Source organism: Hemiscyllium ocellatum, chromosome 45, assembly GCF_020745735.1.
Source record: "Hemiscyllium ocellatum isolate sHemOce1 chromosome 45, sHemOce1.pat.X.cur, whole genome shotgun sequence".
NCBI classification, from domain to species: domain Eukaryota; kingdom Metazoa; phylum Chordata; class Chondrichthyes; order Orectolobiformes; family Hemiscylliidae; genus Hemiscyllium; species Hemiscyllium ocellatum.
In genome coordinates, this window is record NC_083445.1 from 7,958,913 (window position 1) to 7,973,459 (window position 14,547).

At 39.9% G+C, this 14,547-nt stretch overlaps 1 protein-coding gene across 1 annotated transcript in view; it reads right to left on the bottom strand.

Annotated features, from left to right (window-relative positions):
• LOC132835857 (tetraspanin-1-like) overlaps positions 1–13,467 on the bottom strand; it is a 74,044-nt gene extending 60,577 nt beyond the window's left edge. The window contains exon 1 of the mRNA XM_060854952.1: positions 13,373–13,467. The gene's annotated coding sequence lies outside the window, so the exon portion shown is untranslated. The remainder of the gene's footprint in view (positions 1–13,372) is intronic.
• Positions 13,468–14,547: the final 1,080 nt, after the last annotated feature.

A 14,547-nucleotide genomic window follows, 5' to 3' on the forward strand; every position in this document is an offset into this window, starting at 1 on the left:
GTCCTCTTCGTTAATTCTTCAAAAAAAATTCAGTCAAGTTCGTAAGACATGATGTCCCACGCACAAAGCCATGCTGACTATCCCTAATAAGTCCTTGCCTTTCCAAATACACGTACACTCTGTCCCTCAGGATTCCCTCCAATAACTTGCCCACCACAGAGGTCAAATTTACCTTACCACCTTTCTTAAATAGTGGTACCATGTTAGCCAACCTTCAGTCTTGTAGCACCTCACCTGTGACTATCGATGATACAAATACCTCAGGAAGGGGCCCAGCAATCACTTCCCTAGCTTTCCACAGAGTTCTAGGGTACACCTGATTAGCTCCTGGGGATTTATCCACTTTTATGCATTTCAAGACATCCAGCACTTCCTCCTCTGTAATATGGACATTTTTCAAGACGTCACCATCTTTTTCCCCAAATTCTCATCAATCCTCTTTGTTACTTCTTTAAAAAACTCAATCAAGTTTGTGAGACATGATTTCCCATGCACAAAGCCATGTTGACTATACCTAATCAGTCCTTGCCTTTCCAAATACATGTAAATACTGTCCCTCAGAATTCCCTCCAACAACTTGCCCACCATCAATGTCAAGGTCACCGGTCTATAGTTCCCCGGCTTGTCCTTACCATCTTTCTTAAATACTTAGCCAACCTCCAGTCTTGCGGCACCTTCCTGTGACTATCAATAATACAAATATCTCAGCAAGGGGCCCAGCAATCACTTCTCTAGCTTCCCGCAGAGTTCTAGGGTACACCTGATCAGGTCCTGAGGATTTATCCACTTTTAAGAAATCCAGCACCTCCTCCCCTGTAATATGGACATTTTTAACGATGTCGCCATCTATTTTCACACATATTATACCTCATGTCCTTCTCCACAGTAAACACAGTGGAAGCAAAATACTTGTTTAGTATCTCCCCAGTCACCTGTAGCTCCACATAGGTCGCCTTGCTGATGTTTGAGGGGCCCTATTCTCTCCCCGGTTACTCTTTTGTCCTTAATGGATTTATTAAAACCCTTTGGATTCTCCTTACCACTATTTGCCAATGCTATCTCATGTCCCCTTTTTGCCCTCCTGTTTTGCCTCTTAAGTATACTCCTTTGCCTTTGTACTCTTCTAAGCACTTTCTCAATCTTCTGTCTGTATCTGACATATGCTTCCTTCTTTTTAACCACAACCTCAATTTCTTTAATCATCCAACATTCCCTACACCTCCCAACCTTTCCTTTCACCCTAACAGGAATACACTGTCTCTGGACTCTCGTTATCTCATTTCTGAAGGCTTCCCATTTTCCAGCCGTCCCTTGACCTGCGAATGTTTGCCCCCAATCAGCTTTTGAAAGTTATTGCCTAATACCGTCAAAACTCACCTTTCTCCAATTTAGAACTTCAACTTTTAGATCTGGTCTATCCTTTTCCATAATTATTTTAAAACTAATAGAATTATGGTCGCTGACCCCAAAGTGCTCCCCCACTGACACCCCAGTCACCTGCCCTGCCCTATTTCCCAAGAGTAAGTCAGGGTTTGGAGGGAAACGAGCCAAATGCAGGCAGTTGGGACTAGTTCAATTTAGGACCTGATTGGCTGGACAAGTTGGATTCAAGGGTCTGTTTTCGTGCTGTATGACTCAATAGCTCGTACAGTGCCTTGTAGATGGTGGAAAGGCTTTTGACAGTAAGGAGATGAGTTGCTTACCTATGAATTCCTAGCCTCTAATTTCTCTCGCAGCCACGGTATTTAAATGGCTGATTTTAGTTAAATTTCTGATCAGAGGGAACATCCAAGATGTTGACAGCGGGTGATTTGGAAAATGGTCATGTCTTTGAATGTGAAGGGGAGTTAGTTAGATTCTCTCTTGTTGCAATCCACATTGCTTGGTGCTTGTAAAGCATGAATGTTATATGGCACTTGTCAGAATAATGCCTAATTATTGATGCATTCTAGGCTCAGAGGTTTTGTTGGAGGGAAGGCCATGAATAAGCAATTGAAGATGGTTGGGCCAAGGACATTGCCTTGAGGAACTCTTGCAACAATGTCCAGGAGTGGAGATGAATTGCCTCCAACAACCAAAATCATCCATTTTCCTTTGTGGTGATTCTTTTCTTTGATTCCCATTAACTTTAATTTTGTTTAGAATTCCTGATGTCAAGGACAGTTACTCACACCTCACCTCAAGACATCAATTCATTTTTAGATCAAAGCTGCAATCTAGACTGCAGCTGCATGTTCCTCGTAAACCAAGAGACATTTAGTAGCAACACTTCCCCTCACTTTATTGATGATTGAGTGTAGCCTGATGGAGCTCTGATAGCGAGGCTGGATTTGTCCTGCTTTTTGTGGATAGGTCATACCTAAGTAAGTTACCACATTTCCAGGTCGATGCTAATGTTGCAGCTAGACTGGAACAGCTTGGTTGTGGTAATGGCTAATTCCGATGCACAAGGCTTCATGACTACAGTCGGTTCTGATATAATGTGATAGTTCTGTTCCTGTGCGATCCTGCGTTATAAGAAAATCATGTTACAGCAGTGCTATTTAAACTAATGGGGCTGGAATCGCATTATAGCCAATACAGGTAAGGCAAGTTTGTGTTCTACAAATAATGGTCTAAATTCTTCAATAGCATTATAGCCAATTCATGCTGAAGAAATGCGCGTCATAGCAGAACTAACTGTACTTGTCGTCAAAGCCCACTGCCTTTCATGTATTCAATTGCTTCAGCCACTTCTTGATAATTCATGGAGAGAAGTAAGTTGTCTGAAGACTTGTATTTGAGTTGCAGGCTGAGATGGACAATCTGGCTGAAGATTGTTGCAGACTCTTCAGCCTTGTCATTTGCACTGATGCTCAGCTCCATCATCATTGAGAATGGAGACATTTTTAGAGCCTCTACTATAACCATCCATCATCATTCATGTTTGGATGTGTTGGAACTGCAAAGCTATAAGTGAATCCCTTTTAGCATTGTCTATCACATTCTGGTTCTGCTTTTCAGCATGCACACATTTCTGTGTTGTATGCTCTCCTACATTACCATTAAATCAGGTTTGGTGCCTACTTTGATGATACTGGTACAGTGAAGAACATATTGGGAGTGAGATTACAGATCATGGTGAAATTCCATTCTGCTGCTGATAGCCTGTCACACATCCTAGATGTTCAGTTTTGAGCAACCGACTCTGTTCTAAGCCTATGCCATCTGGACTACTGATAGTGTCACATAACATGATGAAAGGTGTCTTTGATGTGAAGACAGAACTTCACCTTCATCAGGATTGTGCAATGATCACTCCTACCAATGCTGTCATGAAAATACACATCTTTAACAGGTAAGTTGGAAGATAAGTCATTCAGAACTCTACCATCTCAGTCAGTAGAGGTGATATTGCATTGCTTATGGTGTTGGATTTTTATTTCCTCCATCCATCTTCTCTTGGATAAAATGTGACGAAAACACATTCACCGTCTTGAATCATCAACCCACCAGAAAACTGAACACTGAGAAGGCCAAAGCCTCAAATCCAAATCTTACATTTTATCAGCCAATTTCGTCAACTTAGGCAAACGCATTGATCATGTGACTGAAATATTAGTAAATTCTTAAAAAGGATTAAGCATCAGACTTGACCTCTGTGAGATTAGGGAAGAATGCTTATATAATCATTCACTCTGTAGCTACTGAGTGGGCTATAAAACTCCATGATGAACACTGTAAAACATAACAAATAAAAAGGTAATGTCTGAGGCTTGGTAGTACACATAAAATTTTTTTTCAAAATGTATGAAGTAGCTAGGCTTGAGAATCTCAATGATTCATTCTTCAGTCTGGGATGATGTAGATGTGGAACCTATGTCAGAGAGATATAATTATTCAACTAGGATTTTTTCAACTGGTATCCTTTGACCTCTCCTTCAGCTTTAAAGGTTGATGTTGGATGAGCGCAGAGTGAGGCTGAACTCTGATGCACCTGGGGCTGAAGTAACTGGTTGAGGTCAAAGACAGAGTAGTGTAAGGTTATTGATGCCTACGTAGTTGGACCATGGCAATGCTCAGCTTCTTCAAGTAGGGACAGCAGAGCTGAGAAAGCTAACTTTCTGAGCAGTATAATAAACGTTCTTCAGAGCAGCTAATTATTTAAGAACCACATATCACAGAGCCCACATCCTGGCATGTTTGTATTTCAATCCTATCACAGTCCTATCACAGAGAAAGATGCTGATTTGCACATTGGGACAAACTCCCACCTGTTTGCCCATCCAAACTGCAAATCCTTTTTAGCTTTTAAAAAAATAGTCTTTGCAAATAGAAGTGAAGAGTGTCAATATTCATGACTGAAACAATTGTCATTTAAATCCAAAATTATATGTGTACACAGTCTGGACAATGTCAACAATATTGGTACATTATCAATTAAAGAGATCTGCATGGTTTGAAACAAGCCTTGGATGGTTTTCATTTGCAACTAAGGGGTTTAACATCCATTTAACACTTCTTTTATAAAACTGAATCGTGTCCTCCACTATTCATTGACTCAAAGATGATTAAAGGTAAAATTAGGAGCAAGACAGAATGATCTGTTCCAATGTCGACACTCCGTTCTATAAGCACAAAAAGTTATCATTTACACAAAATGAACATAGGGCTTAATGAGCAATCCTTAAATGGTACCACCAAAAAAGTACATTTTGGAAATAAATATCTTAGTTGCCAGCTTTAAAATCAGAAACACCTGCTAACTTTCACTTTCTTCCTCATGATCCCTCCAGAACTGCTACCTTCCCACCTGCATCGTCATTGCATTTCCTAATGGCATTTAATCCATATTACATAAAAGATTATTGCACAAGAGCATATGATGTTGGGGTGATATAGCAGCATGGATAAAGAACTGACCAACTAAAAGGAAACCAAGAGACAGGATAAATAAATCAGTGTCAAGTTGGAAACTGTAACCAGTGCAGTCCCAATGTGATCAGTACTGAGGCTTTGACTAGTTATATTCACATTAATGACTGATGAACGGACTGACTGTATCATGGCCAAATGTGCAGATGATAGAAATATGGGAAGGAAAACAAGTTATGGGGAGTATACAAGCAGCCTGTAAACACATACTGCTTAATTAAGTGAGTGAGCAACAAGTTAGCAGATCGAATATAATCTGGGAAAATATGAGGACGGCAGGATATTAGTTGAATGGGGAGACTGCAGAATGCAATAGTCTTTTTACATGAAGCACACAGGAAGTAACTAAGAAGGTTGATGGAATAGTAACCTTTACCGTAGTATTGAATGGAAGTACAGTATTATAACAATTGTACAGGGCATTGGTGAGATATCTCTGTGGTCACCTTAATGAAGATGGGGTATATTTGCTTTGGGGACAGTTCAGTGGAGAGTTTCTATGCTGAATCCTGAGATAATGGGGTTTGCCTTATTGGAAAAGGTTGGTGAGGCTGGGCCTATACTCGCTGGAGTTTAGAAAAATGGAGAGGTGGCCTTATTGAAGGATATGTGATTTCACGGGGGTCTGACATGGTAGATGCTGAGGGGATGTTTTCTCTCATGCAGGAATCTAGAACTAATCGGGTCTCCCACTTATGATGAAAATGAGGAGAAATGTTTTGTCTCAGATGATCGTTAGACTTTGGAATTCTACACCATTAGACAGCATAGGAGGCTGAGTCATTGAGTACATTCAACGCAAAGTTTGGATAGATCTTTGATTGACAAGGAAGTCCAGGATTATGGGGGACAGGCAAAAAAGTGGAGTAAAAGCCACAATCAGATCAACAAAATAATTATTGGCGGGGCAGCAGACTCAGGTTTCTCTTCCTCCCATGTTATGTAGGGGATTATTTTCATTTGAATTCACAAACAAATTTTAATTTCAACAACACGGTGGTGTAGATTTTACAACGGCTGACATTGAGCCAAAAAAGGCGATCAAAGTGTGCCAAATTTATGGAGTCACTCACGGAAAGACTTGCTACGAACATCTGCTGTGAAGCCCTTCTCCGGTTTACTGAGTGCAATGGCAGGTGTCAAGCTGAAAATGGGAGGTTAAAATAAAAACTCATTAATCAAAAGGTGGAGAAGAGCATTTCACTGGCTGATTCTGGACACGTGTCCAAAATTAGGAGCAAATGTCTCAAAAATATCTCCGTCTGACCCCGGCACAAACACACAAAAAACATCACCCCAAACAATTGGAGTTAGTGAGTTTTTTTCTTTTAAAGAGTGTCTACTTCCTCGAGCTTGGGCAATATTAAAATGTCTGTGGGACAAGGCAGGGGCTGGAATTTGACAAGCTGGTTTATGGAGAAAAACAGATGTAAGGTTATTGATGAAAGGGCCCCATGTTTACCTTGAAATGTTCTGTGAAGCAACATTGCATACAAGCTGTCTTTAGCTTGTAATCTAGGCTGACCCGCCACAGCATGACTGAGGGAGTACTGAACCTTTGGAGATGTTAAACTGAAGTTGCAGAATACTGTTTGAATGGGAAGGAATTATCTTGATGTACTGGCTAGCATTTATTCCTTATCTAACAGAACTAAGACTGATTAAATAACCATTGCTATATGTGAGGTTCCACTATCTGGAAATTGTCTGCTGCATTTCATGACTTAAGAGTGGCCATACATCAATAGTAATTCCCCCGCAGTGAACCACTTTGGTACATCTGAAGCTATCAACAGTGTTAGATAAACAAGACTTATTTTGTGTCTGATAATAGTTCTATACAAATCTTATGTCAACAAGAAATGAAAATACTTCTATGCAGTGTTGAAAGGGTGCTGCACCATCAGAGGTGTCACCTTTTGATGGAGAAATTCAGCTCTCTCAGCTAGCTGTCATAGATCTGGAGCACCATTTGAAGAAATGTAGAGAGAATTATTGATATCCTGGAAAATATTTATCTCTCAAGCAATAAGAATAAAACAGGTCATGTGATCATGCAACTCACTGTTGTTTGTGGGTCCTCACTGGTCTGAGGATGGGTCTCTGGAGCCAAAACATTAACTGTGATTTCTCTCCACAGATGCTGCCAGACCTGCTGAGCTTTCCCAGCAATTTTGTTTTTGTTTCAAGGTTCTCAAACTTCTCCTTATAGCTAACACACTCCAATCCAGACAACATCCTGATAAACCTCTTTTGTTCCCTTTCCAAAGTCTCCACATCCTTCTTATAGTGTGGCAACCAGAATTGCATACAATACTTCAAAATGTGACCTAATTAAGATTTTTATACAGGTGTAACATGCCTTGCCAATTTTTATATATAGCATGCTTTGCACCTTCTTTATCACCTTATCCACCTGTGTTGCCACTTTCAGGGAGCTATTTACTTGTACCCCAAGATTCTCTGTATATCAATGCTCCTAAGGGTCCTGCCATTGACTGTATACTTTTCTCTTGCATATGACCTCCAAATATGCATCACCTCACACGTGTCTGAATTGAACATCATCTGCCATTTCTCTGCCCAACTTTCTAACTGATCTATACCTTTGACAACCTCCCTAATTATCCACAACTTCAGCAATTTTGTGTCATCTGCAAACTTACTAATCTGACCACCTACATTTTCATCCAAATCATGTATATATATTACAAACAAAACAGGTTCCAGCACTGATCCTTGTGGAACATCAATGGTCACAGACCTCCAGTCAGTAAAACACCCCTCCACAAATACCCTCTGTCTTCTAGACCATACTAATTTTGTAACCAACTCACCCATGTGACTTTATCTTCTGGGCCAGCCTACCATGAGGGACCTTGTGAAATGCTTTAGTGAAGTCCATGTAGGCAACTTCCACTGCCCTACCCTTCATCACTTTCTCAATCTAGTTTGTGAGACAGGACCTCCCCTACACAGTGCCATGCTGACTATTCCTATGATGACTTCAGTCAAGCCCCCCTTAGATGCTGATATGTTTTAGTAAAATCTCCTCTCATTCTCCTAAACCTCAATGACTACAGGCCCAACCTCCTCAATTTCTCCTCATGAGAAAGTTCCTTCATACTTCGGATCAACTTAATAAATATTCCCTGGACTTTCTCCAATGTCAGCATATATCCTTAGATTACAGAAATTGTTCACTGTATTCTAGGTCTAATTAGTGTCTTGTATAGATTTAGCAAGATTTCCTATTTTTATGTTTCATTCCCTTTGAAATAAAGGCCAACATTTCATTTGTCTTCCCGAATACTAGCTGATCTTCTATGCTAGCTTTTTGTGATTTACGCACGAGAAATCCCAAATGCCTCTGTGTTGCAGCTTTTTGCAGTCTTTCTTAATTTTCAGCTTGGACTGGAAAGTGGCCGGTAACATCGCACCACACAAGTACTAGGCGGTGACCATTTCAACCAGAGAGAATCTAACCATTTCCTTTGACATTCACTGGTGTTACCATCATTGAATTCTCCCAGTATCAACATGCTGGATGTTACCAATGATCAGAAACTGAACTGAACTTGCCATGTAAATACAGTAGTTATAAGAGCAGCTCAGAAACAAGGAATTGTGCAGCAGGTAACTCATCTCCTGATTCCCTAAAGCTTGTCTACCATCTGTAAGGGACAAGTCAAGATAGAATACTCCCTACTTGCCCAGATGAGTGCAGAAGTCTGACACCATCCAGAACAAAGCAGACTGCTTGATTGACACTAAAGCCATAACCATCCTCTTCCTGCACGCTGACAATCAATACCATTTGATGTGTAACATTTACAAGATGCAGTGCAGAAATTCACCAAGGCTTCTTGAGCAGCAGCTTCCAAATTTACAATTACTTCCATCCAGGAGGACAAGAGCAGCTAACACATGTGAGCACACCACCACCACCTGCAAGTTCCCCTCCAAACCACTTAATACCCTGACTTGGAAACATGTTTTACTGTTCCTTTAGTGATGCAGGGTCAAAATCCTAGATCTCTTTTGCTAGCTGCATTGTGGGTCTACCTATAGCACGTGGACTGCAGTGGCTCAAAAAGGCAGCTCTCCACCATCTTCTCAAAGGCAACTAGTATGGGCAATAAAAGCTGGCCCAGCCAGTGAAGCCCATATTCCATAAATGAATAAAACAATAACAATAAACAGCTCCTCTGTGCTTCCTGTCCAAGTGTATGACTTCACATTTTTCCACATAATATTCCATCTGCCAAATTTTTAAACTCTCACTTAGCATGTCTATATCCTCTTTGTGATATTCCTCTTCATACTATTCTTTGCAACTGGAAAACAAAGAAAAGATATTTGCCAATGGTTCTTATTTGGTTCAAATGAGGCTCCATAAACCTCATTCAATTGGAGGAGTGGCTATGAATTATACATTTGTTTCAATGGTATGTAAGTCCCTTATTATTGCTAACTATAACCACAGAGGTATCTAGATCCGATTTAAACGGCAAAAACAGTACTTTTCTTTATTTACATGCACAATGTTGATGTAATATTATGGAAAAAGACTGACTTGATCCCAATGGATTCAGTAAAGCACTCAGCTTCCTGATGAAGCAATCATTTTGAAGTAAGAGGCTCAATTAGTAAACCTTCGCTCACATACACTCAATGAAATAATTCCAATTTTAAATTGTCCTGTCTGTTAGATTAATAAGTTTTTTTTTACTTTTCCATGAATTTTATTTGTACATTTCACCATTGAGATTATTATATAAATAAACCAGGGCTCAGGTGTGCAATATGACAGCGTGTTCCGACGTATGGGACTTGTTAGATGATGCACTTCATGGAGTGAGTCATGGAGTTGCTGTCCTTTAGAGAGCTCAGTCCTGCAATTTGTTGTCTCCTTAAGACAGACACCAGGCTACATTTTTTCTTTCTCCGTTTCCTTTCCCTTTTCTCAGGCTCATTTCAAAGATAGTGAGTACCCTTAGTAACTCACTCTCACTGGTGCCCTTAAAGGTATGTGCTTGGACTGTGATTTTAGTAAAACCAATCTGCCTTGGGACTACATCCAATCTCCACACGCATACTGAACAGGAGCAACCACTTCACAAGTACCTTTCCTCTCATGAGATCACCAGATAGATGAGGATGGGAAAGTTCAGCCTGCTCATTCTAGCTTCTACAGAAAGAATCTGCCATTCCCAAAATACAGCACTAAACCGTCTCTTAATATTCAAACACTTGTTTTGATTAATGTAAAAAGAAACTACCCTAAATACTGGTCCCTCTGAGTGAAAAAGATCTTTTTGGAAACAGCCCTAAATTTGCCTTATTTTATATCACAATATTGATACTGGGTTGACTTTCTGTCCTAGTTGTGCCATTGGTTCATTTGAAGTTTGCATTTTAAAGTTACTTTTTCCATACCATTTGCTTTCTGTTGTATTTTTATCAGATCCCATTTTCGTTGCTACTCTAATTGATACTTCAGTCCTACTTTGCCTCCTTTCCGGATTCTGTACAACAGGAATGCTGTGGTGTCTTCAACATAATGCAGAAATGAAGTCAAACCCAGGATCTTCCTAATTGTTTTCCTGCAGGGAACTGGAATTTATTATTCTTCTTTTAACAAGTTAGGCACAGGTCTGAATGGCCTTTATTTAAGCACGTGAAAAATTGCAGCTGGAGCAAGTAATTTGGCCCTTCAAACGTACTCTGTCACTCGGCAAGTTCATGGCTGAGCTGCTACCTCAACCCCAGCTTCCCTCACTATCCTTCCATCTCTTAATTCACACAGTGCCCAACTGTCGCCTTCTATCTTAAACATACTCAGTGACAGTTCACAGCTCTCTGGGTAAAGTTTGCCAAAGATTCGCAATCCTTTGAAAAATTCCACCTCATCTCATTTGTAAATGTTTTGAAATTCTTCTGCATATTAAATTCTTCTGGAATTTTCATCTATTTTCTGTGCTTTCGCATTTCTGTGATTTTTCCTGATTTAAAGGTCAAATTGTACCCTTTGGATCCAGCTTCCCAATTCATCGGTCACTGAGCCCTCGTGCCTGTTCAGTAAACTGAATAGCAATACCTCTGTCCTAGTTCATGTGTATATCTCGTAGTAACATTTTCAACAGCAACTTTTTTTTTTAGCCCTACCTTAGCATTTCTTTACTGTAAGCAATGGAACCAAAGTATCTTTTGCATTTCAATCATTAATTATTGTCAAGAGCTCACAAACTCTCATAGAACATAGAACATAGAACAATACAGCACAGAACAGGCCCTTCGGCCCACGATGTTGTGCCGAACATCTATCCTAGATTAAGCACCCATCCATGTACCTATCCAATTGCCGCTTAAAGGTCGCCAATGATTCTGACTCTACCACTCCCACGGGCAGCGCATTCCATGCCCCCACCACTCTCTGGGTAAAGAACCCACCCCTGACATCTCCCCTATACCTTCTACCCTTCACCTTAAATTTATGTCCCCTTGTAACACTCTGTTGTATCCGGGGAAAAAGTTTCTGACTGTCTACTCTAACTATTCCTCTGATCATCCTATAAACCTCTATCAAGTCACCCCTCATCCTTCGCCGTTCCAACGAGAAAAGGCCGAGAACTCTCAACCTATCCTCGTACGTCCTATTCTCCATTCCAGGCAACATCCTGGTAAATCTTCTCTGCACCCTCTCGATTAAAGTTTGAACACAAAGGAGAAACAGACTCAAAATGATGAAGGGCTTATGCTCGAAACGTCGAATTCTCTATTCCTGAGATGCTGCCTAACCTGCTGTGCTTTGACCAGCAACACATTTGCAGCTGTGATCTCCAGCATCTGCAGACCTCATTTTTTACTCAAAATTCATGAAGTTGATGCTAAACAAAATTTATCATTTGCTCAACGAAACATTGCTGAATCATGCTGGGTTTTCTTAAGTTCTGAGGAACTGGAATGAGACAGTCATCTCTCTTAACTATTCCATTGTACAAGTGGAAAAAATGGACTTAAAATAGGTAACTAATAACAATAAATAATAAGATCAGCTATGGCTCTGCTAGTAGCACTATTGCCTCAAGTCTGTATGTTGTGAGTTTAAGCTGTATCCAGCATTTTGAGTACAAAAATCAAGACTGACACATCAGTGCGGTATTGATGGGTGCTGCACTGTCAAAAGTGTCATCCGTCAGATGAGTCATTGAATTGATGCCCTGTCAGACAGCCATTAAAAATCCCATGCAGTGTTTCAAAGAAGTGCGGGGAAAGAGTCCTTTCCAATATTTATTCAATAACAAGTATCACACAAAACCAGATTATCACATCTTTATGAGAGCTTGCTGTGCACAAATTAGCTGCTGTGTTTCCTACAAAACGACAGTGACCCTATAAACAGTTCAATAGCTATAAAGTACTTTGTGATATCTGGTGATCATGAAAGACATGATATAAATGCAGATCATTGTAAAGCAAGATACCTTTTATCATTTCAAAATTTCATGCTACATTTGGAGGTGGTAAGTGTTTGGATTTGGAAAAAAAATCCTCGTGGCATATTAATTTAATCTTTGTTTAATGAATCAATATGTTGATTATTAACAATTCACATATACCTGAATATTTCTTGTATCTGAGCCTTCAGGGTCGTGAAATGAATATAACGCCGATGTTCCGAGGATGTCTGAGGGCAGCCATTTTATATAGAAATCTCTTTCGAAAGTAGGATTTGCAAAGATAAACTGAATTTTAAATTAATTGTTATTTTTGCTTTTCACAGATTTTCCCCAGACCTGGGTGGATTTGCAAGTGTGCATTTACTGAAGTGCTGTGATATACGGGGACATCACAGAATATAGGTTTAAGTTGCAAAGAATATAGGCAAAAAGGTTAAACTACTCCTGCCCCAACAATCCAAAAACAAAAATTCTGATTCTGGCTCAATTATAGCATCATCCATTGTTCCTTTTGGAAACCTTCAGAGAGAATATTCTACCACTTCATAAAGTTTTCTTTCATTTTTGAACTTCTGATGCATAATTTGTTTTGAGATTAGATGACTGCGTAGTAACACCATTTATATTTTTCCCTAATTTCCGCCTTTTATTTTCTGTTATGCTGATGGGTCAGGAACTCTCAACAGATTGGAGATTTACATTTTTCAACCGAATGTACTATTACTGTTTATGAATGCACTCAAAATTACTCTAAAATTTAATTATTGTTTAAATAAAGTTGGAGTAAGCGTTATAAAATGGAACCAAATATACAATCTCACAAGGAAAGCTTCCATCAATAAATTAAAAGAACAAAGACCTCAAATTTTGTCACTGAATGTGTGTCCACAATCAAATTTCACTCTTAATGGAAACTGTAATTCACTTTTGCATCAATAAATTATACTTCCTACGAGACAGGATAATGATTTCAAACAATCGGTTTGTCAGCTTACCTCACGTAGTAGCCTTGATGTATTCTGCTCAAATCTGAAGTTGCCTGTTTCAGTCCACGATCTTTGTGTCAGTAATCCTGTTTGAAGTCTCCTAACCAAAGCAGCAGCACTGTAGCTTTAGAAGCTTGAATGAAAGCCGTCTTTTCTGCTTGTGCACGCCTATACCCACAGTGTCCCTGATGTATACTCTGGTTCCACACCTGATCTCTCCTGATCCCTTCTTTCTCCCACTGGGGAGAAAAAAAATTGAGTAAGTTTAATGTTCACCCCACTGGCTGCATAATATGTAGCTTTTATAGGTTGCATTGCACTTAAAAGGGCTTCAACATGGATACATTTTTGGCAAAGCAGTTGCCAATAATAATTGGCAAAAGAAATCCTTTGGCCCCCTGCAAAAGCTGCTTGATGGACATGCTTCTCAATGGTTTCATTGGTAAAGGTTCCAACAAGAAATTTGCCCCCTGGTTTGTGGAGTTAGCTGCTCTCAGGTAACTGCTGACCAGCAACTGGTGCCAATTTTCCTGAACTTCTTACTGAAAGTAAAAGCAAATTTCTTGCAGTTTCACGTTGGGTATTTCTTTCTGTAAAGTATGTAGTATTGATGCTGTGCGAGAACAGATTTAGGTTTGGGAGCAGCAATTCCCAACACCAAAACAGCTTGCTGAACTTTACTGGCAAATGCCAGACTGAAAAAATGGTCATTTTGTACTTTGCTGGTAACAAGACAGACGCTACAAAGACTTACAGACTAGGAAGGTCCCACAGCAACAAATATTGTACCCACTCTGGCAAGCAATTTTCAGTTGTGAACATGACAACTCCCACAAAAAAATGTTTGTAACAACGATGTTCCAGTATGCATCAAATTAGTCCCGTCACAAAAAGAGATCATACAGCCCTTCAGGTCTGTGCTGTTTCTGTGGAGAATTTTATGCAGTTCTATTCCTCTGCTCTTTTCCCTCTAGCCCTGGAGGTTGTTTCCTTCAAGTATCTGCCCAATTTTTTTTTAAGTCTATTGTATATCGCCACTTTCAGCACCCTCATGGGCATCAAACTACAAGGAAGGTCCTTTCTCACACTCCACTCTGTTATCTCTTGCCCAGAACCACATATCTGAATCTCCCCAGTCAAAAGTTGTGACTATTCTGGAAAGTCCCTAAAAAGACGATGGCACA